Genomic DNA, 27,055 nt, shown 5'->3' with positions numbered 1-27,055 from the left:
TCTACTCCTTTTTTCCCAGTCCAGTGACTGGCACCACCACATATACAGTTGCACAAGCATTGTAACCTCTGTCTTGGTTCCTTGATCTTTCTCCAGTCCCTGTTGCATTTACTTCTGAACTAGGTCTTACATTCAGCAGCTTCTCTCCATCCCCCTACCCTCCCAGTGGTCCTAGTTCAAGTGGAGTACTACAGCAGCATCTGAATGGTGTCCCAGCATTTTTGCCAGCCTTGCCCCACCTGTGGTCTCTTTTTCATACTATGACCAGAGTGAGCTTTTGAAATCAGAATCTTTAGCTATGCCCCTCCTCATCCCCCCAACTTTAATGTATTCATTACACTAAAGGCCGTACTTCTTAATATGGTCTTAGGCTGCACGGTAGCTCCCTGTCTACTTCTTTAGCTTCTTTTTCCTTCACTATTCTCCTCCTTATATTTCCTGGGCTCACTCTGTTCTTCTTTCCATTCCTGTAGTCTGTGTACTCCCTTCAGCCCAAGGCTTTTGCCTAGGGAGTTACCTTTGCCTGGAATATTTTTTCCTCCTTTATTTGTCTACTTAGCTTCTCTTTATGTTATAAATTTTAAGTGTCCATTCCTTGAAGAAGACTTCCTTTTCTTCCATAAATCACATCTCCCTAACATAAACTCATTTGCTTTATGAAAATCCTGTTACAATTCTTAGGGCTTCCCCCGGTGGCTCAGCAGTAAAGAATCCACCGGCAGTGCAGGAGACACAGTTTTGGTTCCTGGGTCGGGAAGATCCCCTGGAGGGGGAAATGGCAACCCACTCCAGTGTTCTTGCCTGGAAAATGCCATGAACAGAGGAGCCTGGGGGGCTACAGTCCATGGGGTTGCCCAGAGTCAGACACGACTGAGCACCCACGATTGCATGTAATTGTTAGAGGTGTCCATTCTCATAACAGCTCCAAGTCAGGCTGATCCCGTCTTTTAATTTCATGGCTGCAGTCACCATCCACAGTGATTTTGGAGCCCAAGAAAATAAGTCTGTCACTGTTTCCATTGTTTCCCCATGTATTTGCCATGAAGTGATAGGACTGGATGCTATGATCTTCGTTTTTTGAATGTTGTTTTACACCAGCTTTTTCACTCTCCTCTTTCACCCTCATCAAGAGGCTTTCCTCTCTGCTTTCTGCCATAAGGGTGGTGTCATCTGCATATCTGAGGTTATTGATATTTCTCCCTTGATTCCAGGTTGTGCTTCATCCAGCCCAGCATTTCTCATGATGTACTCTGCATATAAGTTAAATAATAAGTTTAAAGATGCTTGCTCCTTGCAAGAAAAGCTATGACAAACTTAGTGTATTAAAAAGCAGAGACATTACTTTGCCAACAAAGGTCCATATAGTCAAAGCTATGGCTTTTCCAGTTGTTGTATATGGATGTCAGAGCTGGACAATAAAAAATGCTGAGCACCAAAGAATTGATGTCTTCGAACTGTGATGTTGGAGAAGACTCTTGAGAGTCCCTTGGACTGCAAGGAGATCAAACGAGTCAATCCTAAAGGGAATCAAACTGGCGTATTCATTGGAAGGACTGATGCTGAAGCTGGGGGTTCTATCACTCTAGGAGGAGAAGTGGTGTATATCTGGAGATTACAGGCAGTCTCTGTGTGAGACTTTAAAACCCAAGTTCTTAACCACTGGGCTTATAAGTTCCTGATCTCAAGCATTTCCATTTTACTAGGGAAACAAAAGATAAACAAATGAAAAGTTAACAGTAAAAGAGAAATACCAGTGAAGTAATATCAGTAATAAGATGTTACCAGCCACGTGATATATATTCAGGAATGCAGGATGATTTTTGCTGGTATCCAGAAAGGATGCCGGTGTTAGGTAGGCGCTGCGGTCCATAACCATAAGTCACCTGGTAAGAGAATTATTCCCTTTCTAATTACCTTTTATTCTTTCTGATGGTATCAACACTTGATACTTACCTTTACCACCCTATATTATCACCACTCTTTTATTGTTTAGTCTCTCTGTTGTGTCAGACTCTCTGCGACCCCAAGGACTGCAGCATGCCAGGCTTCCCTGTCCTTCACCATCTCCTGGAGTTTGCTCAGACTCATATCCATTGAGTCGGTGATGTCATCCAACCATCTCATCCTCTGTCGTCCCCTTCTCCTCCTGCCCTCAATCTTTCCCAGCATCAGGGTCTTTTCCAGTGAGTCACCTCTTTGCATCAGGTGGCCAAAGTATTGGAACTTCAGCTTCAGCATCAGTCCTTCCAATGAATATTCCAGTTTGATTCCCTTTAGGATTGACTGGTTTGATCTCCTTGCAGTCCAAGGGACTCTTAAGAGTCTTCTCCAACATCACAGTTCAAAGACATCAATTCTTCGGTGCTCAGCATTTTTTATTGTCCAGCTCTGACATCCATATATGACAACTGGAAAAGCCATAGCTTTGACTATATGGACCTTTGTTGGCAAAGTAATGTCTCTGCTTTTTAATACACTAAGTTTGTCATAGCTTTTCTTGCAAGGAGAAAGTGTCTTTTAATTTCATGGCTGCAGTCACCATCCACAGTGATTTTGGAGCCCAAGAAAATAAGCCTGTCACTGTTTCCATTGTTTCCCCATCTATTTGCCATGAAGTGATAGGACTGGATGCTATGATCTTCATTTTTTGAATGTTGTTTTATACCAGTTTTTTCACTCTCCTCTTTCACCCTCATCAAGAGGCTTTCCTCTTTGCTTTCTGCCATAAGGGTGGTGTCATCTGCATATCTGAGGTTATTGATATTTCTCCCTTGATTCCAGGTTGTGCTTCATCCAGCCCAGCGTTTCTCATGATGTACTCTATATATAAGTTAAATAGGCAGGGTGACAATATAGAGCCTTGACGTACTCCTTTCCCAATTTTAAGCTGGTCCGTTGTTCCATGTTCGGTTCTCACTGTTGCTTCTTGACCTGCATACACGGTTTGCAGGAGGCAGGTAAGGTGGTCTGGTATTCCCATCTCTTTTAGAATTTTCCACAGTTTGTTGTGATCCACACAGTCAAAGACTTTAACATAGTCAATGAAGCAGACGTTTTTCTGATATTCTCTAGCTTCTTCTGTGATCCAGTGGATCACCACTCTAATACTGGTTATAAGAGGTTACTTTTTAATCTCATTAGTGTCAGTGAAGCTTTTGTTTGTCTTCTGGTTCTGGGTGTTTTCCACCCTAATGAGTCTTAGAGAATCCCTGGTGGCTCAATGGTAAAGAATCTGCCTACAATACAAAGAGACATGGGTTAAGGAAATGGTGACCCACTCCAGTATTCTTGCCTGGGAAATCATGTGGACAGAGAAGCCCAGGGGCGGTTGTGAGAGCTGGACACGACTTAGTGACTAAACCACCACCACCACTAAACATGCTTAGTTTTGTTGATGTTGTTGAAGGCTTTGACCAAAGTGCTGTCTGTTCCTCTTCGCATAGTTCTGTACTGAATGTTTGTCCTGTTGAGTGCTAGATTTCTAACGAGTCCTGATAGAAGAGCCTATTAATTATTAAAACATATCACCAGGATGCTCATAATTCTGATCTTTTGTCCTTTTCTTCCTAGAGGATGCATATTTCAGTAGTGAGTCATGGCATGTTCGGCCACAGTGTAAATGACTGCACTTCTGTAGTTGTGTTAAAACCAGGGGTGGAAAAGCTAGCAGCAGCAGCAGCAGCAGTGATGGTGGTGGGAGTGGACGAAGTGGCAGTCGGGTCAAAGAGCTGTGTCTGCGCCAGGGAGGTAATACTACTTCCAAACTATGTCTGAAGAGAGAGAAATCTGCTACTATTAGAGTTTTAGCATTGCTAAAATTGGTATGGAAAATCATACAGAATTTTCCTAAAGCGTCCACGCATATTAGCAAATGGTCATAACACCTGGTGGATTGGCTACCAGTATCCATCTCCTCTCCCTCCCAAACATCACTGAAATTAAGACGAAGAGAACAAAAGGGGCAATGGTCAATAAAAGACTTCAGTGATGTTTTAAAGAACAGAGTGTGTGCTGTGTTGATGGCTTTCCCTGAACAGAGGCAGCGTCCGATGGACAGGTAAGTTGATTGATGTGGGGAAACTCTGGAGAGACTCAAGACAGGAGGCTAGCAGTCGTTGCAAAAGGCAGAGGTAAAGTGCCAAGATAAAAAAGATCTTCAGTAGAAATATTTACATTGAACTCGAAGGACCCTGGAGCTCCCTCCCTCTTCTTGGAATACTGATTATAAGAGGACTTATCTCTGGAGAAACTGAATGGTCCCAGAGGAATAATCTCTAGACCTTGACACCTGATGATTTCTGCAAATAAAAGGCTCACTTGTCAGGACTTTCAGACCATGAGCCCTACCCACAGACAGAGCATTTCCAGTCAGTGTGTAACTCTTTTTTCTCCTCAAATAGAGGTGGGCAGTCCAAGATCATGAAATATTTGAGGAAACCATCCTACACAATAGAGAGGCAAAAATAAACAAAACAGAAGGAGGAAGCTGAAGAAAAGAGATAGCAGAGATCAGAAGAAAATCTAAAAAAAAAAAAAAAACTATAATTAAGACACTATTTCCTAAAATAAGAACAGGATGTTATGAAAAAGAAATAATCAGAGAACTGTTCCAAATTAAAAACATGATATTCAAACTAAAAACGAAATCAGTGGAAGTGTTGAAAGGTTAAGAAAGAGAGAGGAAATCAGCTAAAAATTAGAATAAAAATACAAGGTGGAAAAGAAAAGATTAGCAAATCAGAGAATCAGTCTGGGAAGTCCAACATCTGATAAATATGAGTTTAAAACAGAACAGAAAAAAACAAATGGGAGGAAATTGGCAAAGAAGCAATACAAGAAATATTCCTAGTGGAAAAGTTTTCAGATTGAAAGTGTTACCAAAAGGTATGGGTTCCAACTGCTTGCTGCTCAAAAGTCAATAAATGGGCCAGTTTGGTGGAAAGGAAAATTTGCTTTATTTCAGATGCTGGAAACTGAGGGTTAGGGGAGATACCTGTCCAAAGGCCGCTCCTGCCATTGACAAGCAGTGGGTGAGATCTTTATAGGCCCTTTATAGGCTGAGGCAGGAGCCTACATGCAGAAACAGCTCAGTCAGCTCTGACAGTCGTCTTCACATTGGTCGTAGGTGATCTGACCAGCATCATCTTCACTGTTTTAGGTACAACTAATCTTCAGTTCCAGGGTCCATTTGTTCCCATTTCTTTGAGGCCAGTTCTCAGAATTGTGGCCGCTTATATTGTGGGTACAGTCTGGTCATCATCTAGTTAACTTCTTCCACCTGGGGTTTCATATCTATAAGACAGCTCATAGGATATGGCTCAGAATATTATCTGTAGTCCTTGAGAAGGAACTAAAGGTCCTTGACTATGTTTAATGACTACATTATTATTATTTGGTCTCCTTTGACTGTTTTCCTTTGTTTCTGTATTTTTCATTTCTCTGACTAAACTTTGACTAAAGTTTTCCGAAGATAAAAGGCAGGCAAAGAACATGGGGCATGGGGCAAGGACCACAGGGCCCTGCTCTGTTTCAAAGGGACCCACTGAATAACCAGCACAGCACATCCAGGCAAACCAAGGCACTTTGAAGATCAATTCCTTTTCCCATTGTAACTGTCCTGTAACTGTTCTCTTGGCTTCCCCTTTCCATCTTAGAAAGTAGTAATTCCAAAAAGCAAGAGAGTTCCAGAAAAACATCTATTTCTGCTTTATTGACTATGTCAGGGCCTTTGACTATGTGGATCACCACAAACTGGTGTGTGGAAAATTCTTCAAGAGATGGGAATACCAGACCAACTGACCTGCCTCTTGAGAAATCTGTATGCAGGTCAGGAAGCAACAGTTAGAACTGGACATAGAACATCAGACTGGTTTCAAATAGGGAAAGGAGTACATCAAGGCTGGATATTGTCACCCTGCTTATTTAACTTATTTGCAGAGTACATCATGAGAAACGCTGGGCTGGAAGAAGCACAAGCTGGAATCAAGATTGCTGGGAGAAATATCAATAACCTCAGATATGCAGATGACACCACCCTTATGGCAGAAAGTGAAGAGGAACTAAAGAGCCTCTTGATGAAAGTGAAAGAGGAGAGTAAAAAAGTTGGCTTAAAGCTCAACATTCAGAAAATGAAGATCATGGCATCTGGTCCCATCACTTCCTGGCAAATAGATGGGGAAACAGTAATAGACTTTATTTCTGGGGGCTCCAAAATCACTGCAGGTGGTGACTACAGCCATGAAATTAAAAGACGCTTGCTCCTTGGAAGGAAAGTTATGACCAACCTAGACAGCATATTAAAAAGCAGAGATATTACTTTACCAATAAAAGTCTGTCTAGTCAGGGCTGTGGTTTTTCCAGTGGTCATGTATGGATGTGAGAGTTGGACTATAAAGAAAGCTGAGCACCAAAGAATTGATGCTTTTGAATTGTGGTGTTGGAGAAGACTCTTGAGAGTCCCTTGGACTGCAAGGAGATCCAATCAGTCCATCCTAAAGGAAATCAGCCCTGGATATTCATTGGAAGGACTGATGTTGAAGCTGAAACTTCAATACTTTGACCAACTGATGCGAAGAACTGACTCATTGGAAAAGACCCTGTTGCTGGGAAAGATTGAAGGCGGGAGGAGAAGGGGACGACAGAGGATGAGATGGTTGGATGGCATCACCAACTGAATGGACATGAGTTTCAGTAAACTCCGGGAGTTGGTGATGGACAGGGACGCCTGGCGTGCTGCGGTCCATGGGGTCTTAAAGAGTCAGACACGACTGAGCAATTGAACTGAACTTCCATCTTAGAAGGGGCCATAGTGTGTCATCTGAGAAAGACTCGGGTTCTATCTTTTAAGCTCATTGAGTTTGCAAACTTTACAGTCAATTTCTTATGGTAAAATATCCCTCACAGTTCCTTGGTTATTTTAATTATTCATTATCAAATGTAATGTCCCTGTTTTTAAATTGGATTTCCTTTTATTCTTTGTAGTGACTGGAGGGGGAGTTAAGAGATACAGAGATGTGGAATGAGGGACCTTTTTGAGAAGTAATTTGAAATATTTTTAAAAAGAGATAATAGTGGATATTTTGGGAACTAGAATGAATACACTCATTCAGGTTTAAAAAAATCTGTGTTCATTTGTGAGCAGTGATCTGAATGTAATCAGTTGCAACTGAGTATCATCCTGATCAAAAAAGGTCTGGGAAGGAATAAAAGAAACTCAACTCATTTTAGCCTGGAGGAAAATAGTTCTTCTTGGGGAGAGGGACGCAACTATTCCCAGCCAATAAATTGTTAAAATGACATATTATTGTGTAAGTTAGTCATAGAAGATACTTTGATTTGGGCTCAGAATATGATGATTGCTGCAAAATGAAGACCATTAAGGATCATTTTCTAAGGACTATAGTTGTTTCTTTTCCCCACCCCCCACCCCCAATTTTCTTTTGGAAAAGTAGGAAAGAGAACAATTTTCTGGTCTAGTCAGCAGCTTGATTTCCTAGAAGATGTTAAGCTCTTAGGAAAGGATGCAAAGAAGCTGAGTCTGTTTCATAAACTGAAGTAACTTTTCAAAGTGTTGTGCTAAGTGTCCAAAGAGCTTTAACCTACAATTCTGAGAATTTATGATGCCATGACTCTCCTCATCATAGCCATTAGACTAACCAAGTATTTTTAAAGGAAAAATAAATCAAAGTAGAACATTGGCTGTATCTGGAAGACTGTCTTCCTCCGAAATAAAATGGCAGCTAGCCAAGAGCTTGTCCCTTGGTTGTGCTCCTCCCGCCTGGGATCCATTTGCCTCTGTGTACGGGTGCTAGTATTGTTTCTCGTACACTTTCTCACTTCACTGGGCAGTTAGCCTCCTTTGTGAGTTTCTTGCTTCCTCACTTGCCTTCTTATATTCTCAACACAGCAGCCAGAGTGATTGTTGGATCAAGTCCTTATAGTTAACTGAAAATCCTATAATATTGCTAAAAAGGATATAAAGTTCAACCTACATAGCTCCTAGTTTCAAAGAACTTACATGTTAGTGGAGAAGATGAGAAAGAACCATGTTCTGAGAGTATTAGATAGATTTTTTTTATATATAGCATCATTATAAAATCAATCCCCTACATGCTAATTGCCATAGAAGTTTAGAAGAAATTCCTTTAGGTTATGATAGGGCAGATTTTTATGAAGTGGTATTTAAGGTACAGCTTATGGGAATACTTTGGATAGATGAAGAGAACAAGCAAGAAGCTTTCAGATAATAATTGCTTAAGTAACAGTGCAGACATGATAAAATCCAAGTATCTTCAGGATGCACAGTGAATTTAGCATGGTGCAACTGAACTGTTGTAACATAGGATCTCATAAGGTCAGTGATTTTCAAATTTTCCTCTTATAAGTCAAGACCCTTTTTGTTAAGCAGAATATTGCATGTAAAGAAAGTTAAGTATCAGTCACTCAGTCATGTCTGAATCTTTGCAGTCCCATGGACTGTAGCCTGCCAGACTCCTCTATCCATGGGATTCTCCAGGCAAGAATACTGGAGTGGGTAGCCATCTCCTTCTCCAGGGGATCTTCCCAACCCAGGACCTGAACCCAAGTCTCCTGCATTGCAGGCAGATTCTTTACTCTCTGAGCCACCAGTGAAGCCCATTACATGGAACTCCACCCCCCATATTAAATATAAGAACTGTAGCCTCCATGGATAAAGCAGTATGCAGCTGGAGAGTACGTGCCCATTTTTGCCTGCTTGATTTCTTAGCCCCACAGTGGTGGTCTTTGAAGCTCTCTCACCAAACATGGGGTTCTGAGGAATAAAGCTTAGAAACCACGTGTTTTGGGGAGCAGCTTGGTGGGAGAAGGAAAACTGACCACTTTGTGTCAGTTGATAGAAAGTGTTGAATATCAGGTTTGAATTTCTTGCTTAGCCAGTGAATTGTAGAAAATTTTTGATCAGAGCCTTTTAGCATAATGTTTCAGAAAGATTAGGCAGGTGGCACGGTGCAGTTTTTGTGCCCCCTGACCCCACAGCATGACCTTTGGAACACCTCACAGGGGTCCCCTGGGAATGTTTACTTTTTCTGACTAGGGAGCAAGGTATGAGTGGCTGAAATAACTTAAGGGGAGAAAGGAAAACTAAGAAAGATATGAGGGCCAACTTGGTGAGCGCTGGCCAAGGCTAAACAGGATAATATATAATGAAAGTGCTCTGAAATTTATCAAAGTCTGTTGTGTAAAAGACCAAACCCTGTGTGTTAGAGTAGTATCTAAGCAGTGCAAGTTGCTCAGTCATGTCTGACTCTTTGCGACCCTATGGACTATCCAGTCCATGGAATTCTCCAGGCCAGAATCCTGGAGAGGGTAGCCTTTCCCTTCTTCAGGGGATCTTAGCAAACCAGGGACCGAACCCAGGTCTCCTGCATTCCAGGTGGGTTCTTTACCAACTGAGCTATCAGGGAAGCCCAGAGTAATATCTTAGCTGCAGTAATATTACAGTAGAGTGGGAGAGAGGAGGCAGCCTGTGGTCTGAGACACTGGTTCAGCCTCGCGTGTGCGCAGGTTTCCAGGCATGCACTTAGCTTTCGGGTCCATAGTAATGGCCGCCAGCTCCCTGTTTTCCTCTTGTCCTCAGGACTTCCTTGATTTCTCATGGCTGTGGCTTTCCCACGTGCAGCCTATGTGGAGAACAGGACGGGAATTCTGCAGCACGTGTTCCAGAATGGCTGGCTGAGGCTGGAGCTGCTGCAAACCTCGCAGATTTGCCATGTCCACTCAGTACTCTGTGCAGGGAATGAAACACAGACGTCTGATCCTCTGAGAGTGAGAAACACACCCCAAGGGGCAGCATTGTGACTGGAGCGTTTAGATAGGGTGGTGGGAGGTAGAGCTGAGCGCACTGGATTCCGCGGTCCTTGCACGCAGATGATTCCCTCAGCTGCTCCCTTGCAGGCCTGCCCTCTGCTGGCTGCTTGGGGCGTGTATTCATTATTCAGCTTGTCCTGTCTGAGTCACAGGTATGTTAGCCTTCGCTTCGTGTGGATTCAGAGACAGGCAGAGGGGTTCCAAGACCAACAGGAATTGGGCTCGAGATTGCCATGTGACAGTAGAGCTGAGACTGAGTGCGACTCCTGCCTAGGAAACTAGGCTGAAGAAGTGGTTTCTGCCCTGGGAACATGGTGATTTGATCTTCAGTTCTAGGGCCCACAGAGTCACACCCAGGTCTAACCACAGGTCTCTAAGGCAGTAGGATATTCCTCCAAGTCTGGAATAATGGCCCCCCAGAGAAGCTGAATTCCCCAGAGTTGAGCAGGCTTGGAAACAGCAGTCGAATGACCTTCAGCCTGTCCTTTGGCTTCAGTGCAGTAAGTGATTCAGGCAGCACCTGTACTCGCTGTGCATAGGCTGGAGGGAGGCCTTGTGGTTGGGAAGACTTCCTCATCCTCTTAGGCAGTTACAAGGTTCTCCTGGCTAGTCGGTACTGTGGCCACCGCTGGAAGCCCCTGTGCTCATCCTGGGAGGCAGAGGGTCCCGAATGGCCTGGTCTGCACTTCAGTGGGGATGGTGCTCCTCACATTCAATCTGGACCAACCCTGGAGAAGTGGGGGATTCCTGGGGAGAGGGTACAGACGCTCCCCCATTCTGACGTTTCATCCAGCCCTGAGAATTTTATTTTTTTAATTAACAGCGTAAAATAGATTTTAAAGTACAGTTTTATTAATTTTAATTTATGTATAGACGCATGTAGCCACCACCACAATCAGGATGCAGAGCTGTTCCGTCACCCCTCACATCTCCTGTGCACTATCCCTGTGGAGTCATACCCTCTTCCACTCCTGCTCCCTGGTAACTGTTTCAGTTTGTTCTCTGCGCTATAGTTTTGCCTTTCTGAGAACGTTTTAGAACTGGTCTCATAACCTTGTGAGACTGGCTTCTTTCATTCAGCATTGATATCTTTGAGCACTTTCAATTTTGTGCATATTAATAGATCATTCACTTTTATATGTTATTTTTTTTTGCATTTCAACTGATTTACCAGTAATTTTTTCTATTTTAGGCAGCACTACCTCACGCATGAAGTATCTGTTTTCCTTATATTTTTTCAGTGGTATTTCAGTATATGGATGTACCACAGTTTATTCACCTTTATTCACTGTTATGTTTGAAGGATATTCGGGTTGTTTCTAATTTTGGCAGTTATAAATAGAGCTGCTAAACACTCATGTACAGGTGTTTGTGGGAACAGAAGTTTTTCTGTAGGGTGAGTACACAGCAGAGGTGTTGTTGGGCATATGGTAAGTGTATGTTTATGAGGAACGTCAGAACAGTTTTCCAGAAGCGCTGTGCTGTTCTACATTCCTTTCAGCAGTGCACAAGGGTTCAGTTGCTCTGTGGCTTCACCAGTTCTTGGTGGTGGTAATGTTTTCTAATTTACCTATTTTGATGGGTATACAGTGGAATCTCAATGTGGTCTTAATTTGCATTTGCCTAATAAGCAGAAACATCACTTTGCCAACAAAGGTCTGTTTAGTCAAAGCTATGGTTTTTCCAGTAGTCATGTATGAATGTGAGAGTTGGACCATAAAGAAGGCTGAGCACTGAAGAATTGATGCTTTCAAATTGTGGTGTTGGAGAAGACTCTTGAGAGTCCCTTCGACTGCAAGGAGGTCACATGAATCAATCCTAAAGGAAATCAACCCTGAATATTCATTGGATGGACTGATGCTGAAGCTCCAATACTTTGGCCACCTGATGCAAAGAGCCAGCTCATTGGAAAAGACCCTGATGCTGGGAAAGATTGAGGGCAGGAGGAGAAGAGGGAAACAGAGGATGAGGTGGTTGGATGACATCACCGACTCAGTGGACATGAACTTGAGCAAACAGGGAAGCCTGACGGGCTGCAGTCCACGGGGTTGCAGAGTTGGACATGACAGCGACTGAACAATAGTGGCTAATGACGCTGACCGTCTTTTCATGGGAGGCCATTACTCCACGCTTGGGGGATGTCCTGTTGTCTGAGGGAGCTGTAATGAGGTTTGAACATGTCTCAGTAGGCACTTAGACTTAAGATGCAGACTTCAAAGGTTCCAATATGCAAAAATAATTTTTTACCCTAGTTTCCTAGGCAGGAATCTCACTGCAGTCCCAGTTCCTCCCGTCACACAAACACTGAGCCAACCACCAAACCTAATTGGCTTCTTCTCTTGAGATTATTTGCCTTCCATATATTTATCCTCTGATGAAGTTCAGTTCAAGTCCTTTGCCCATTTTTTATTTGGGTGGTTTTTTATTGAGTTTTGAGAATCCCTTGTGTGTTCTGGTTATATTTTTTGCCAGATTTGTAATTTGCACATATTTTTTCCCAGGCTTTACTGTGTCTTTTTATTCACTTCAAATTGGCTTCCACAGAGCACAAGTTTTAAATTTTGATGAAGTTTAATTTATCAGCTTTTCTTTGATCATGCTTTGGGTGTCATGTATAAGAATTCTATATAACCCTGGGTTGTGAAAATTTTCTCCTGTTCTAAAAGTTTTATAGTTTCACATTTAAGTTTGTAATCTAGTTTGAATTAATTTTTGCAGAAGGTGTGAGTTTTGTGTCACAGTTCATTTGCTTGCCTGGTCCAGTCCTATCTCACTCCCAGGAGTTTATTCTCTTTTCCTGACAAGTTTGATCTCAGATTTCCAATGGAGGTGGTGAAAATCTGCCTCAGATTATAGATTATTACTTCATGGGAAAAGAATCCCAGGCAGAGGCCCCATGCCAGAAGTCTGGCAATTTTGCAGATCTTAGTAGAGGTTTCTTCTCCCTATTTTTATCCTCATTTCTGAATAATCAGAATAGGCTCCTGTTTCAAATCTCATCTGCCTCCCAAGGTCCCCTCATATATTTTCCATTCTCCATGCAGTGGTCTCATTCGTATGCTGTGAATGTCACAGCCATTGTGTTTGGTACCTGAACATGGTATCATAGGGAAGAGATAGAAAGTTCAGAAGAAACTCGGATGGGGTGAAGCAGGGATTGGCAAAATGTGCTTTATGGGTCAAATCCAGCCACTGCCTGTTTTTTATGAATAAAGTGTTATTGGAGCATAGGTATAGCCACTGACTTAAATTTGCCTGTGGCTGCTTTTGTGCTGCGATGGCAGAGTCGAATAGTTATAACAGAGATGACATGGCCCTCAAAGCATCTGCTTTTGTGCTGCGATGGCAGAGTCGAATAGTTATAACAGAGACGACATGGCCCTCAAAGCATCAAATATTTTCTCTCTTGCCCTTTACGGAAAAGTGTTGCCAGCTCATGGAGTTGAGACTGATACTGGGGTTGAGTTTTGGGGTAGGGCGCACTTGGCTGAGGTTAAAACTGAGTCTTGTAGAAAACAAGGGATAACAGTACTTTTCCTACATAAACCATCTTGGCATCTTTTGATCCAGTGTCATCTGTTGACATAGGAATTTGGAGGAAGCAAGATCTGTTGCCACCTTGGAATAACCTAGTGATGAAGGGTTGAAGGGGAAGATGAGACTAAGTTGGGATTATGTGGTATATCTGAGTCAGCCCTGATGTGGGAGGGGAAACTCAGGGGTGACGTGAAGAACAGCATTTGCCTAGACTCTCCTGGACTCTCTGTTTCTCTGGATCTTCTTCTGCACTTGACTTTAGTGGTCCTCAGCCTTAGCTGCACATTAGAATCACCTGGTCTATACTCCATACCAATTAAACCAATTTCCAGGGATGGGATGGAGATACCAGGATTTAAGTTTCCCATCTTAAGAAGAGTCGAAGTTGAAAACCTGCATTACACTTTGCAATTCTTAAGACCCCGAGGAAATATTGCCACCTATTGATGGCAGGAAGTTGTTATGCTTGGAAACCAGTTTGTTGTTATGCTTGGAAACTGGTTTTTATGCTTGGAAACCAGTCTGTAGCTCTGAATCCCACTCCAGTCTGGGATCTTGTGCTCTGGATAATGTATGTTTATCATCTGTATATTAGAGTTTGATTTTTGGCCATCTCAAAGTACCTTTAATGAGAAACAACCTGTCTCAGCTGTGAGGTGACCCAGAATATTGACATACACAATCCTGGGTAGGAATCATAGAGCATTAACACTGAGGAAAACCCTAGAGGTCATCAGCTCAAACAGCTAGCATATCCAGTGTTGTTTGGACTTATCTGCCCTGGCCCTGCTGCTGCTACTGCTGCTAAGGCACTTCAGTCGTGTCTGACTCTGTGCGACCCCATAGAGGGCAGCCCACCAGGCTCCCCCGTCCCTGGGATTCTCCAGGCAAGAACGCTGGAGTGGGTTGCCATTTCCTTCTCCAATGCATGAAAGTGAAAAGTGAAAGTGAAGTCGCTCAGTCATGTCCGACTCTTAGCGACCCCATGGACTGGAGCCTACCAGGCTCCTCCGTCCATGGGATTTTCCAGGCAAGAGTACTGGAGTGGGGTGCCATTGCCTTCTCCACCCTGGCCCTAGAGCCTTGCTATTCAGAGTGTGGTCCATGGGCCAGTAGTGTCAGCATCACCTGGGACTTTGTTAGAAAGGCAGAACTTCCCTTCTCCACCCTCCACCCTGTACCCACCTCTACCCCTTGACCCACGGAATCTGTAATTTACCAAGATCCTCAGGTGATTCATACGGATCTTAAGGTCTGAGAAGTACTGCTTTAGAGACTCATAAGTGGAAGCTTCTGTGAGTAGATTTCAATTCATAGTAAGAAACTACTTCTCAAACACAGCTGCCAGAATTCAGTTAGACTGAAGGACCACTTACCAGAGACAACACTGCTACTTCTGAGTCCTCCCATGTCTGATTTTATTGTTGTTCTCCTCCTCAGATAGTTTCTTCAGGGTTTCCCAAGAATGACCTTCTTTATACATTCTGTTATACCATGAGATACGGTACAGCCGTCTATTCTGCTGTGTTCCCTGTGGTCTTCCCATTTTCTCCTCAAACCTGGAAGCTCATGACTGACGGATGAGTGCAAGCACAGGTTATCCAGATCTCATCTCTTTCTCGTTGTGCTGATAAGCCTAAACTTGGAAAGAGAGGTTGAATGGATCAAAGACTTGGGAGAGGCTAGACAAGGGAGTCCCATGTGAATGCCTACATAACCTCTAAATTCCCTTCTAACTTCTACACCCAGATTCTCCAGTACAAGGCAGACTGTTTGATGTTAGACACGTCTGCTGTGCTCACCTGTGCTGTCCTTGTTGAGAGCATTTAGAGATGCTTTAGAGAGAGAAATTAGGGACCGTTTCCTTATCCTGGTTCTCAGTCTAGTGATTTCATCCAACATTCTCTCTATTCTTACAGCCCAGGACTGTAGATATACTCCCGGTCACTCCTAGGTTGTTTCCCATTTCCCAAGTTTCTTCTTTTGGAATCCTCGGTGCTGGTGCCAAGATTATGTTCACCATCTGCCCCTCTGCTTTCCACTGTTTTCAGAGCCGGAAAGAATGCAAATCCCTCCTCCTTTCTATGCAAAACTCTAATAATTTACTTTCCAAGTGAGAGCCCTCCCCTGTCTGTCTGCATTCTTTCTCCCTTCCATCCTCTACCTCTGCTCATGGAATCGGCCTTTCCCTGCCCAACACCCTCATTTCCTTGTTACTGTACCTTCTCCCCTCCCCTCTTCAAGTGAGCCTGCCCATCACACCATTCCTACAAGGGCTGTGAGCCTTGTATTATCTGGAATCACATTTAGAGCTGGAATGTTCTCAAGTAGCATCTAACCCAATACCCTTATTTCACAGAAGGGAGGAATAATGCCCAGAGAGGTTAGGTGCCCAGGGTCACACAGCTAAGAGTGGGAATGTTGGTTGTGAATCACTGTCCAATGTGGCTCCTTCAGGGACTTTATAATGTTTGATGTGAACTGTTTCATTTAACTTTACAAAGTAAGTGTGGAGATGTGCATGGTGGATGATCAGGGATGCAGGAAGTCACACAATATGGTTGACTGTCTTCTTTTAAAGAGAGATAGATCGAGCCTTAGCCAGAAGGATTCATTGTCTCATGACCATTTTTGGTCTGAAGCAACCTTAAATTCTTGATTCATGACTACTAAGTACTGGCAGGCTTTTACTCCTTCAGGCATGTGTGTGTGTAGAAATGAGTTATTCTGTTTAAGCATTGTTGTGTCTTTATTTTCTTCCTCTGGAAGATGATTTTTTTTTTAAATTTTATTTTATTTTTAAACTACATAATTGTATTAGTTTTGCCAAATATCAAAATGAAGATGATTTTAATGTCCCTTATCTTCCTACTTATATGAGATACTGTGTTAACCACCTAGAGGATGGTCTGGGTTAGATATTAGAGGAGAAGGATAGAATTGGTCACAGTCGGGATGTGTTGTTTTATTTTTGGCTTTTCACCCAGCTGTGCCTCTGATTTTACTGAAAAGGAGAAGGTTCTAATACGTGTTTTTACTGTGCTGCAAGAGCCATTGGAGGGAAAGGCAACCTGACTCAGTGGGCTGTTAGTAGCAGTGGTACTCATCTCGCTTCATAAATCACCCCTTTGGGCCCCTTAATCATTTGCGGTGTTGTTCAGCTCCCCGTGACCTGTCAGCATGCTCCCAGTCAAAGAAAGTGGCGGCTGTACTCCAGGGCCCGTCTAGTCTTCTCTCTGCAGGGAGCAGCTGCACTCAGAGGCTCCGTTGGGTACACGGCCTGGAATTGCCTGCACTTGAGGCCGCCTCTGCCTGTCATCCCAGGGCCTGTTTCATTTGCCCTCTACCGTCATGCCAGTCTCTCCACACTGTGAAAATGTCTCCCTCCCACAGAACGTCTGTGTCTGGATGAACCTCTGGCCCCACTTCCCAGTGCTCCAGAAAGCGGTGAACCGAATGTTTCCCACCCTGAAGCCCTCTTGATGTCCAGATGCCCCTTTGCCATGTTTTTCTGTCCCCATTAGCACTCTGTGCCCATCCCAGGTCATTGACATGTGTCCTGGGGTGTGGAATTGGGTGGGAAGCAACCTCATTTCCAGAGGAAATGAGGGCAGCTGGTGCGATTAGTATGGGAAAGAATTTGGGGTGTAGATTGTGTGCTTTCTGTTGAGTAGTCTGAGACTATTCTAAATCCTGTGAAGTTAATTTCCAGTAAGTTCTTCCTCCTTTCCTTGCTGCCGTTTATAAATGGAGTTGCCTGCTTATCTGAGAGCTTATCACACACGTATTGGATGAAGGGAGAAATGAATGATGAGTTTATTTTCTGGAGCCAAGACTCTGGGCTGGTGGGGTGCTGGGGCTGTAGGGAACAGATGTTGAGCACAGGGCTAACAGTTTCAGGCTTGAGTTTTCTATGAATGAACCTAGGGAACTATTTTACTGTTTTTAGGCAGTGGCTTCTTCATAAGATGAAATATCTGGTCAACATTTGTGATCCCAAACATTTCAAACACAAGAATTCCTGTAAATTTTTGTTGATAAAATATTTCAGAAGCTTTTGCACAGGGAAGGAAATCAACAAAATTTACCTACTGAATGAGAGAAGATATTTATGAACAATGTATTTGATAAGGGGTTGATATAACTCCTATAACTTCATATCAAAAAAGGAAACAACACAATTGAAAAATGAGCGGAGGGCTTAAATAAATTTTTTTTGCAAAGAAAGCGTACAGATGACCAATAGGCACATGTAAAGATGGTCAGCATCACTAATCGTTAGGGAAATGCAAATCAAGATCACAGTAAAATATCACTTCACACCTGTCAGAATGACTGTTATCGAAAAGGTAAGAAACCTTTGTGATGATAAGGATGTGGAGAAAAGGGAACCCTCATGCGAACCTCATGTTGGTGGGAATGTAAATTGGTACAGCTGTGGAAAACAATATGGAAATTCTTCAAAAAAAACTAAAAGTAGAACTATCATATGATTCAGCTGTTACACTTTTGGATATTTATCTGAAGAAAATTAAAACACTAATTCAAGAAGATATATATACTGTCTACATAGTAGCGTTATTTACAATAACTGACATAGGGAAGCAACCCAAGTGTCCATCAATGAATGGTTAAAGAAGATGTGGCATATAAAAGTACTCAGCCATAAAATATTACTGAACTATTACTCAGCCATAAAAAAGAATCAGATGTTTCCATTTGTGTCAACATATGCTGACCAAAATCACTGCAGATGGTGATTGCAGCCATGAAATTAAAAGACGCTTACTCCTTGGAAGGAAAGTTATGACCAACCTAGATGGCATATTCAAAAGCAGAGACATTACTTTACTAACAAAGGTCTGTCCAGTCAAGGCTATGGTTTTTCCAGTAGTCATGTATGGATGTGAGAGTTGGACTGTGAAGAAAGCTGAGCGCCGAAGAATTGATGCTTTTAAACTGTGGTGCTGGAGAAGACTCTTGAGAGTCCCTTGGACTGCAAGGAGATCCAACCAGTCCATTCTAAAGGAGATCAGTCTTGGGTGTTCTTTGGAAGGAATGATGCTAAAGCTGAAACTCCAATACTTTGGCCACCTCATGCGAAGAGTTGACTCATTGGAAAAACTCTGATGCTGGGAAGGATTGGGGGCAGGAGGAGAAGGGGACGACAGAGGATGAGATGGCTGGATGGCATCACTGACTCGATGGATGTGAGTTTGAGTCCATCAGGGGTTGGTGATGGACAGGGAGGCCTGGCGTGCTGTGATTCATGGGGTTGCAAAGAGTTGGACACGACTGAGCGACTGAACTGAACTGATGTGGATCTAGAGGGTATTATGCTAAGTGAAGTAAATCAGAGAAAGGCAAAAGCAGTATAGATTTCATTTATATGCGGAATCTAAAAAAAAAACAAACAAAATAGAAACAGATTCATAGATACAGAGAATAATCTGGTGGTTGCCTAAGGGGGAAGGGTTTGGGGGAGATGGGTAAAATAGGTGAAGGAGATTAAGAGGTGAGGTACAAATTTATAGCTATAAAATAAATACGTCACATTATGGATGTAATGTACAGCATAGAAACTGTGAAGTGAAATGAAGTGAAAGTCGCTCAGTCATGTCCAACTCTTTGCAACCCCATGGACTGCATACTCCATGGAAATCTCTAGGCCAGAATACTGGAGTGGGTAGCCTTCCCCTTCTCCAGGGGATCTTCCCAACCCAGGGATCGAACCCAGGTCTCCTACATTGCAGGCAGATTCTTTACCAGCTGAGCCACCAGGGAAGCCCAAGAATACTGGAGTGGGTAGCCTATCCCTTCTCCTCCAGTGGATCTTCCCAACCCAGGAATCGAACTGGAGTCTCCTGCGTTGCAGGCAGATTCTTTACCAACTGAGCTATGAGGGAAGCCCCCATAGGAACTATACTAAATAGTGTTGGAATAACTCTGTATGGTGACAGATGGTAAATAGACTTGTCAAGGTAAACATTTTATAATGTATGACAATACGGAATCACTATGTTGTACACCTGAAACTAATATAATATTGCATGCCAATTACAATTCAATGAAAATGAAGAAAAAAATGACAATGTATACCAGCAGCCAGTGTAGCCGTATTAAGAGGAGAGCTTCCCAGGTCACTCAGTGGTAAAGAATCAATCACCTGCCAATGCAGGAGATGTGGGTTCTATCCCTGGGTTGGAAAGATCCCCTGGAGGAGGAAAGAGCCACCCACTCCAGTATTCTTGTCTGGAAAATCGCATGGACAGAGGAGCCTGGTGGGCTGTAGTCCATGGGGTCACAAAGAGTCAGCCATGACCGAGCGACTGAGCACAAGTGCATGCATGGAAAGTTGGGAGAGTTACCTTCTACCTTTCAAACTGAATTTCTAAATTACTCATGCCATTTGTGACTTTGGATCTCCTTGGGAAGAAAAGAAAGGGGAAGGAAGGATGATATCCTGAACGATGATCCAAAGAAGAATGTATTAATCCCGAGGACTACTGTCTTAAACCAAAGTAGACAAAATTGCCTTAAGAGGACAAATTTCAAATTTCCCCTAACTTACATAGTAAGTAGGAATAAAGCCTTCACACCAAGATGAAAGATGCTTATAGAAAGAAGGAGAAATTACTTTTTTTGTTCACTTGTGTTTTAGTGTAAATTTTTGAGCCTCTGCATAACTGATATGCTAAAAATCCTTGAACACAGATCTTGGTGCAAGTCTGTGACTATTTTTTTAGGATAATTTGCTGATGAGAGTACTGAGATCAAATGGTATGAGCAGGTTTTAGGACTGATAAATATTTATAAATTGCTTTCCTAAAAAGTTGTACCAATTTAGATTCCCAGCAGTAGTATATACATATCTCTCTTATCATACCCTCACTAGAATTTCTTTCCTATCATATTCTCATTATAATCAACAATTATCATTTTGTAAAAATATTTGACAATTTGGTACATTAAAATCTCATTTAATTTGCCTTTTGATTAAGTGAGATTGAGCATCTATATGTATTTTTTTCTCTTATTGTATTTTTTTTCTATGAGTGTACTCCATTTCTTTACCATTTATCAGGGTGTAAGTAATGTTAGTACTAATTTGAAAAGATATTTGTAAAGTAAAAATACTTTTTAATGTAAAAAATATTTCAGAGATACAAAACGTGTAAAACACAACCTATGAACACCTGATGTCTACCACCCAGCGTCATTCCCTCCCAGCATAATAGCTGTCATCTTAATGCCTTTGATTTAGAAAACAGATAACTGTAAATAGCAGTGGTGCTTTCCTAAGAATCTATATTTTAATTGTTATAATAGCATCTGCACTTAAAATATAGTATTTTCATGCATGATCAAGATGCTTTGATTATTGTCTAAGGCAATTCTGGATACAAATAAAAATATGTAAAAGCTCTTGTTGTATGCTTCTATAGCCCAGAATAATGTTTTTGAGCAATGTGATCTGTATTGCCTCCTATAGTTTAAAAAAAAAAAAAAAAGCAGCAGCAGCCAACTTCTGGCCCTATCCCAGAGATGCTGAATGAGCATCTCTGAGGTCTGGCTCTGGATACAAATTCTGCCATTTAATCAGGTATCGCAAGAGGAATTTAAAACAAGCTTTAGATCTCCTGGTCTACAGAACTGAGTGAATACGTAAATCCTACATTTATGTTACAATGGCAATGAATATTCCTTTCTTTAAAAAGTAGCTCCTCTGCTTTCTTTTAAATAATGTGTACTTGATGGGGATTTTATTTATACTCAACTTTCAGTGATATGTCTTGCTAAAATAAGTTACACTGGGCTTGAGGTTGATAGATAGGAACTAAAGGTCTGTACCTAGTATTGCCCCAAATCCTCAGGTATTCTAGAATGTGGATTCAGCACCAGCTTTGGTCTTTGTCTTGCTCACGTTTCTGGGGTTTCATAGGAGTGAACAGTACAAGGTACTGAGCCACACAGCGGTGTCAGGAGCTGCACGGATGCTCCTCGGCAGCCTTGTCCTTCAGCTTCTGGCTCCGTAGGCACAGGACCTGGAACTGAGGGAAGCTGGGTCGCCCGGAGAGCAGAAGCTCATCTGCACGACTGGCCCGTCGATTTGTTACCTCTGTGCCATGAGTTGATTGAGAACAGCCTTGACCAATGGTGGAGGCTCTACAGTATTTCACTTAATGAAGTATGGATCAAGCAAAAGATAAAGTACTTACCAGCATGCTGTGGTGGAGAAGGCAATGGCACCCCACTCCAGTACTCTTGCCTGGAAAATCCCATGGATGGAGGAGCCTGGTAGGCTGCAGTCCATGGGGTCGCTAGGAGTCGGACACGACTGAGTGACTTCACTTTCACTTTTCACTTTCATGCATTGGAGAAGTAAATGGCAACCCACTCCAGTGTTCTTGCCTGGAGAATCCCAGGGACGGGGGAGCCTGGTGGGCTGCCGTCTCTGGGGTCGCACAGAGTTGGACACGACTGAAGCAACTTAGCAGCAGCAGCAGCACGCTGTGGAGTTTAAAAGAATGAAAGAAAGTCAGATCTTCTTACAGTCTTTATACCCATGGAATGGAACCTAGGTTTTGATAACTTGTTAATCAGTTAATTAACTTATGGGAGATTTATTTTACCTTTGTGGACAGTGTTATGTTTTCTCAGGCTTGGGAAATAACCACTGGCAGCTGTGTCCATTAATTTATTTGACATTAATTTATCACCCTCCTGTGTTCTGGTGCTATATTCTTGGGTACAAATATGTGTAAGATGTTTCCTGCGCTCAAGGAGGGCCTGGCCTAGTGGGAAATACATGACCTATCAGTGGTGAGGGATAGTAGAGGCTCACATGTGGCAGTGGCAGCCAAGTTGCTGGTGTAGTTCTGTGGGAGGGTATGGGAAGTGGGAGTTGACCTGCAAGACTTCCCTGTGAAGCAGGCTGAGTGGATATTTTAAGAATAAGCAGGAGTTCATCAAGCGGATGGTGGGGGGAGGGCATTCTGGGCATAAACATTAGCAAATGCAATTACATGGAAGTATAGAAAAATACGGCATGTTTGACTTGCATGTGGGAGAGTAACAGAAATGTCCTTGCGCAAGCAGAATTAAAGTGGACTTGCCATGAGAAGAAATGTGTTTGTTACAGTGTTTTCAGATGTTTATCTTCTACTGGTAAAATATACCTTAAATTGTCCATTTCAACCATTCTTCAACATACAGTTCTATGAAATCTGCGTACAGCATTTGTATTATGCAACCATCATCATTGTCCGTCTCCAGATCTTTTCTTCTTCCAAAACTGAAACGCTGTACTCCTTAAATGCTAACTCCTCATTCTCCCCTTTCCCCCAGCCCCTGATGACCACCATTCTATTTTCTATCTCTGTGAATTTGACTACTCTTAGGTACCTCATATGGAGAAGGCAATGGCACCCCACTCCACTACTCTTGCCTGGAAAATCCCATGGGCGGAGGAGCCTGGTGGGCTGCAGTCCATGGGGTCGCTAAGAGTCGGACACGACTGAGCGACTTCACTTTCACTTTTCAGTTTCATGCATTGGAGAAGGAAATGGCAACCCACTCCAGTGTTCTTGCCTGGAGAATCCCAGGGACGGGGGAGCCTGGTGGGCTGCCCTCTATGGGGTCGCATAGAGTCGGACACGACTGAAGTGACTTAGCTTAGCTTAGGTACCTCATGTAAGTGGAATCGGGACTTTTCTGATAGCTCAGAGGATAAAGAACCTGCCTGCAATGCAGGAGACACAGGAGACGCAAGTTAGATCTCTGGGTCAGGAAGATGCCCTGGAGGAGGGCATGGCAACCCACTCCAGTATTCTTGCCTGGAAAATCCCATGGACAGAGGAGCCTGGCAGGCTACAGTCCATAGGGTCGCAAAGAGTCATGGCTGAAGCGACTGAACATGCACACACGCAAGTATGTTGTTAAACTTTCGAATGTTAAGTGCAAAATGATTTTCTACAAACCATTTATAAGATGGTCCCTTTGGTTGAAGTGGTTACAGTTTTGCTGTAGAAAAGTGTTTGCACTCTTGAACCCAAGACTGTGGGCAGAATGTGATTAAAATGCCTAGTCACACTACTAGAATTCATTTTAAATTTTCTGTGGTCACTCGCAGGAAGCAAAGCCATAAGACTTACTCTAGAAAGGTGGTAAACACAGCTGATTGTAAGCCAGGGGCTGGGCCAAGCAAGAACATCACTATCCATGTTTGCAAACTAAATCTCCTCTCTTGGTCAAGTAGCACCTTGATTCATAACTGGAAGCATTGTGGGGACAGTAGGAAGGAGCTGGGCAAAGGAAATTTTATGGAGAAGAGTGAAAGGCTCAGCTTCTTATGTAGCTGATGAGAGTGCATCGCTAGATAAGTTGTAGACAAGGTAATCGAAGAACCAAAGATCCTTTTTAAAAAAATCCAGGATTCTTCAGGGAGCTAGACATTATCGTGGAAATGGATGTGTGTGTGTGTCTGTCTCTCTGTCTGTCTATACAGCCCCAAGCTTCCCCTGACTCCTAAGAAAGTGATTCTGTTATTAATACTTATTTCTGCAGTACAGCAGGGCTGGGCCAGTTTCATCATTACTCTGTTACAGACCTCCTGCTTCCCCTTCTTGGATGCCCTGTAGTTGAAACTGGAGACACACAAGATTAGGAGCTAGCCCTGGGAGTTGGGGACAAGGACGCACTGGGGCCTCAGAGATAACCTGTTCTGTTAGCAGCTCTCTGACTTCCAGCCGACGTTCTTACTCGCATCCTGGTTGACTGTTTACTCCTGGCGCCTGCTGAACCTGGGCCCCTCCCTCTACCCGGCCTCCCCTTCACGGGCCTCACTGGTTGGCACAGCACACTAAGTTCCATGGCTACTATGCCCACACAGGGTCCGCAGGCTCTTGTTTATGAACCCAGACACTTGGTCTTTCTAGTCAGTGGTTAGTGTTCCAGGGCTTGTAATGTTTTGTTTCCTAAAAGGTCAGGTCCTGTCGGGCTTAATCTGTCCTTGCTGGTGGGGCTCTGACTAGCAAAGCAAATAGATCAGGTCAGCCTGGCTGCATTGGGGGAAGAGCCAGGCCTGTTGGCACAGACTTCAAAGCTGGCATGGGCTTTCTGGAAGGCTGGCCTGGGCCGCAGACGGTGGCACCAGCAGTCCTGTTTGTTCTTCGGCCCCTGGCAAAACCTGGGCAGACTAGATTCCTACCCGGCAGAACACGGTGCTTCCTCTGGACCTGCCTAGCCCTTGGAGTAGTGCAGTCTGAGAAAGAGGAGAGCTTGTCCTTGTGAGCCTCTTCTCTGTGTTCTCCTGGCCGCTCCTATCATCTTCTCTCTTTAAAATCCATTTACTGTCCCCCCAGTGAGCATAATAACACGATTCTCCAAATGAAGTATACTTGCCATATAAATAAATGGTTTTATGATAAAGATTTGAACCTTTTCAGACACTTGCTTTCATTTCCCTGGTTTTCAACAGAAGTGCAACTTGAGTACCTGTTCTCTGGTTGGAAAGGGTTTGAGACATCCGAACACCAGACACGTGGAGTAGGTGCAGAGTGTGTCCAGCCCAAGAGCCTTAGCAGCGCTCAGGTGGTGCATACTAGCAGCGATCGTGGGGCCTGGAAGCCTGTTTCCTGCCTCTTGGCCCTCTTCACTTTGAAGCGCTCCAGAGAGCATCCCACCAGCTGTCGTAAGGAGGACACCTGTGTTGTCACTGTCACTGAGATTCAAATGCAGTGGTTTGGTCATGCTTTTCCACGTTGTCACTGTGCCCACACACCAAAGAAGAGCCATCTGGAACTATGGCAGTGATCGAATCAGAGGCTGTTTTCCAGTTCCAAAGAGAATGTTTAGTTGCATTTTGAGTTCTTAAGATCAGGGTATTAAAGACATGGCCATGGTTGTTCAAGTACGAACTATGGAAATGGTTTAGATTTTAGATACACAGGCAAAGAGCTGCTGGGGCGTCTCTTGCCAGCCTGGTTTGGGGGCAGGGATATTGATTTTTTAAAAATCCCGAAGAGAATGAAACCAGTAGGACTATGGACCAAACAATAAAGCAACATAGTCATATTTTTCCGGAAATGGAAGCCATTTATGGGTCTGGTTCAGCCGGCAGTAATATGCTCTCTAGAACCAGGGCAGGGAAGTGACATCGTGCCTTGCAGAGATGGTGGTTTAGTTGCTAAGTTGTGTCTGACTCTTGCGACCCCACAGACTGTAACCTGCCAGGTTCCTCTGCCCATGGGATTTTCCAAGCACGAATACTGAAGTAGGTTGCCGTTTCCTTCTCCAGGGGAATCTTCCCAACCCAGGGATCGAAGCCGGGTCTCCTGCATTGCAGGCAGATTCTTTACTGACTGAGCTACCAGGCAACCCCTTAATATTCGCTGCTTTGATTTGTTGCTGGAAAGAGGGAAGAAGGAAGGATGTGGAGCTTGTGCGAGTGACATCCTGGATGAGAGCAAAGACAATAAAGCAGGCAGAGACTGACGTGTCTAGGGCAGGTTTTGTCCACCTCCGGGTGTTTCCTGGACTCTTAAGCCCTTATCTCCCACCTGAGCTCATCAGAACACACCCCTCTGCACTCCTTCTACTGGCAGGAGCAGCTGTGATGTTAGTGATTTGTTTCCAAGGGAGGCACAGCTGAAAGATTGTGTTCATTGAAAGCCTGCGAGCAGAGGTAAATAAATGCAGGTGTGGCCAGGAAATGGAGCTGGTTCACCTCTCCCAGTGGGCACAAGGCCAAAGTCAGCAGACTTACAGAGTCTCATGCTGGCTCTCCCACCCAGAGATAATTTCAGTTCATCTAGTGCTGCCCCTGAGCAGAATGCTGCAGTCGGGGGAACACCCTGCAAATTGTAGCCGCGCTTTGAGTTGCATGCCGATCACAGCTCTACCCTCCACCAGCTTACAGCCATTGACTTAGAGAGCAATTTGTAACATGACCAAGGCCGTCTCATAAGCCAGACTCCAGTACAGATGGCATGTCTCCCTGTCCTTTACTGTATTATTCTTAATTGGCTCTGGGTTCCCAGACTCTGAAACAGAGCCTGAAGTTGATGTTTCCTTCTCTTTCTCCTATGTGTCTGCGGCTCTTCTTTCAGGATCCCTGGTAAAAAGGACAGCTGTTGACAGGATAGAGTGATTGGGAGGATAGGAGACATGACCACCAGACTGGGGAGTGATTTATGTTGCCATCACCTAGAAACTCAGATCAGCAGTAAACCGGAACCTGCCCTGATGATGTGAAGAAAAATACTTCACCTCAGTTAGCCAGGTCATGTCCTTATCTCTAAGAAGCAGACAGCCAAGGGGCGTCAGCACTAGCTGTGCAACAGAAGAAGAGAATGAGCTGACATTTCAGTGGAAGGGATCGAGTACAGGCAGGGTAGGAAGCTCTCATTTGAGTTCTTAAAATCAGAGTATTGAACAGCATGGCCAAGGAAAGGTTCTAGATTTCTTGTGAGATTTTCAAGGTAAGTTACGTTTTTATCTTGTTAGGGTGGATTAGATTCGTGTCTTTCAAAATACCAAGTAGAAATAGGTTTTGGATGTATAGGCAAGGAGCTGGTACCTTATTAAGCTTAGGTGGTGGCATGGTGGGGAAGGGTCTTGAGTCTAAAAGGTCCCAGAGAAGAGAGCCTATGGGTTGGAGTAGACATTTTGG

General features: G+C 43.5%; 1 protein-coding gene across 4 annotated transcripts in view; it reads left to right on the top strand.

The window, feature by feature from the left end:
* C3H1orf226 (chromosome 3 C1orf226 homolog) overlaps positions 1 to 27,055 on the top strand; it is a 360,848-nt gene that overhangs the window by 219,629 nt on the left and 114,164 nt on the right. For 2 of the 4 annotated variants that reach the window (XM_070782767.1, XM_070782760.1), the window contains exon 1: positions 26,328 to 26,864. The exons of the other annotated variants lie outside the window; for them this stretch is intronic. The gene's annotated coding sequence lies outside the window, so the exon portion shown is untranslated. Of the gene's footprint in view, positions 1 to 26,327; positions 26,865 to 27,055 lie in introns of those variants that run through there. 4 annotated transcript variants of the gene reach the window in all.

This window comes from Bos indicus, chromosome 3 (assembly GCF_029378745.1).
Source record: "Bos indicus isolate NIAB-ARS_2022 breed Sahiwal x Tharparkar chromosome 3, NIAB-ARS_B.indTharparkar_mat_pri_1.0, whole genome shotgun sequence".
In the NCBI taxonomy this organism is placed as follows: domain Eukaryota; kingdom Metazoa; phylum Chordata; class Mammalia; order Artiodactyla; family Bovidae; genus Bos; species Bos indicus.
Note: the sequence above shows the minus strand (reverse complement) of the source record. Positions and strands in the feature narration are given on the sequence as shown.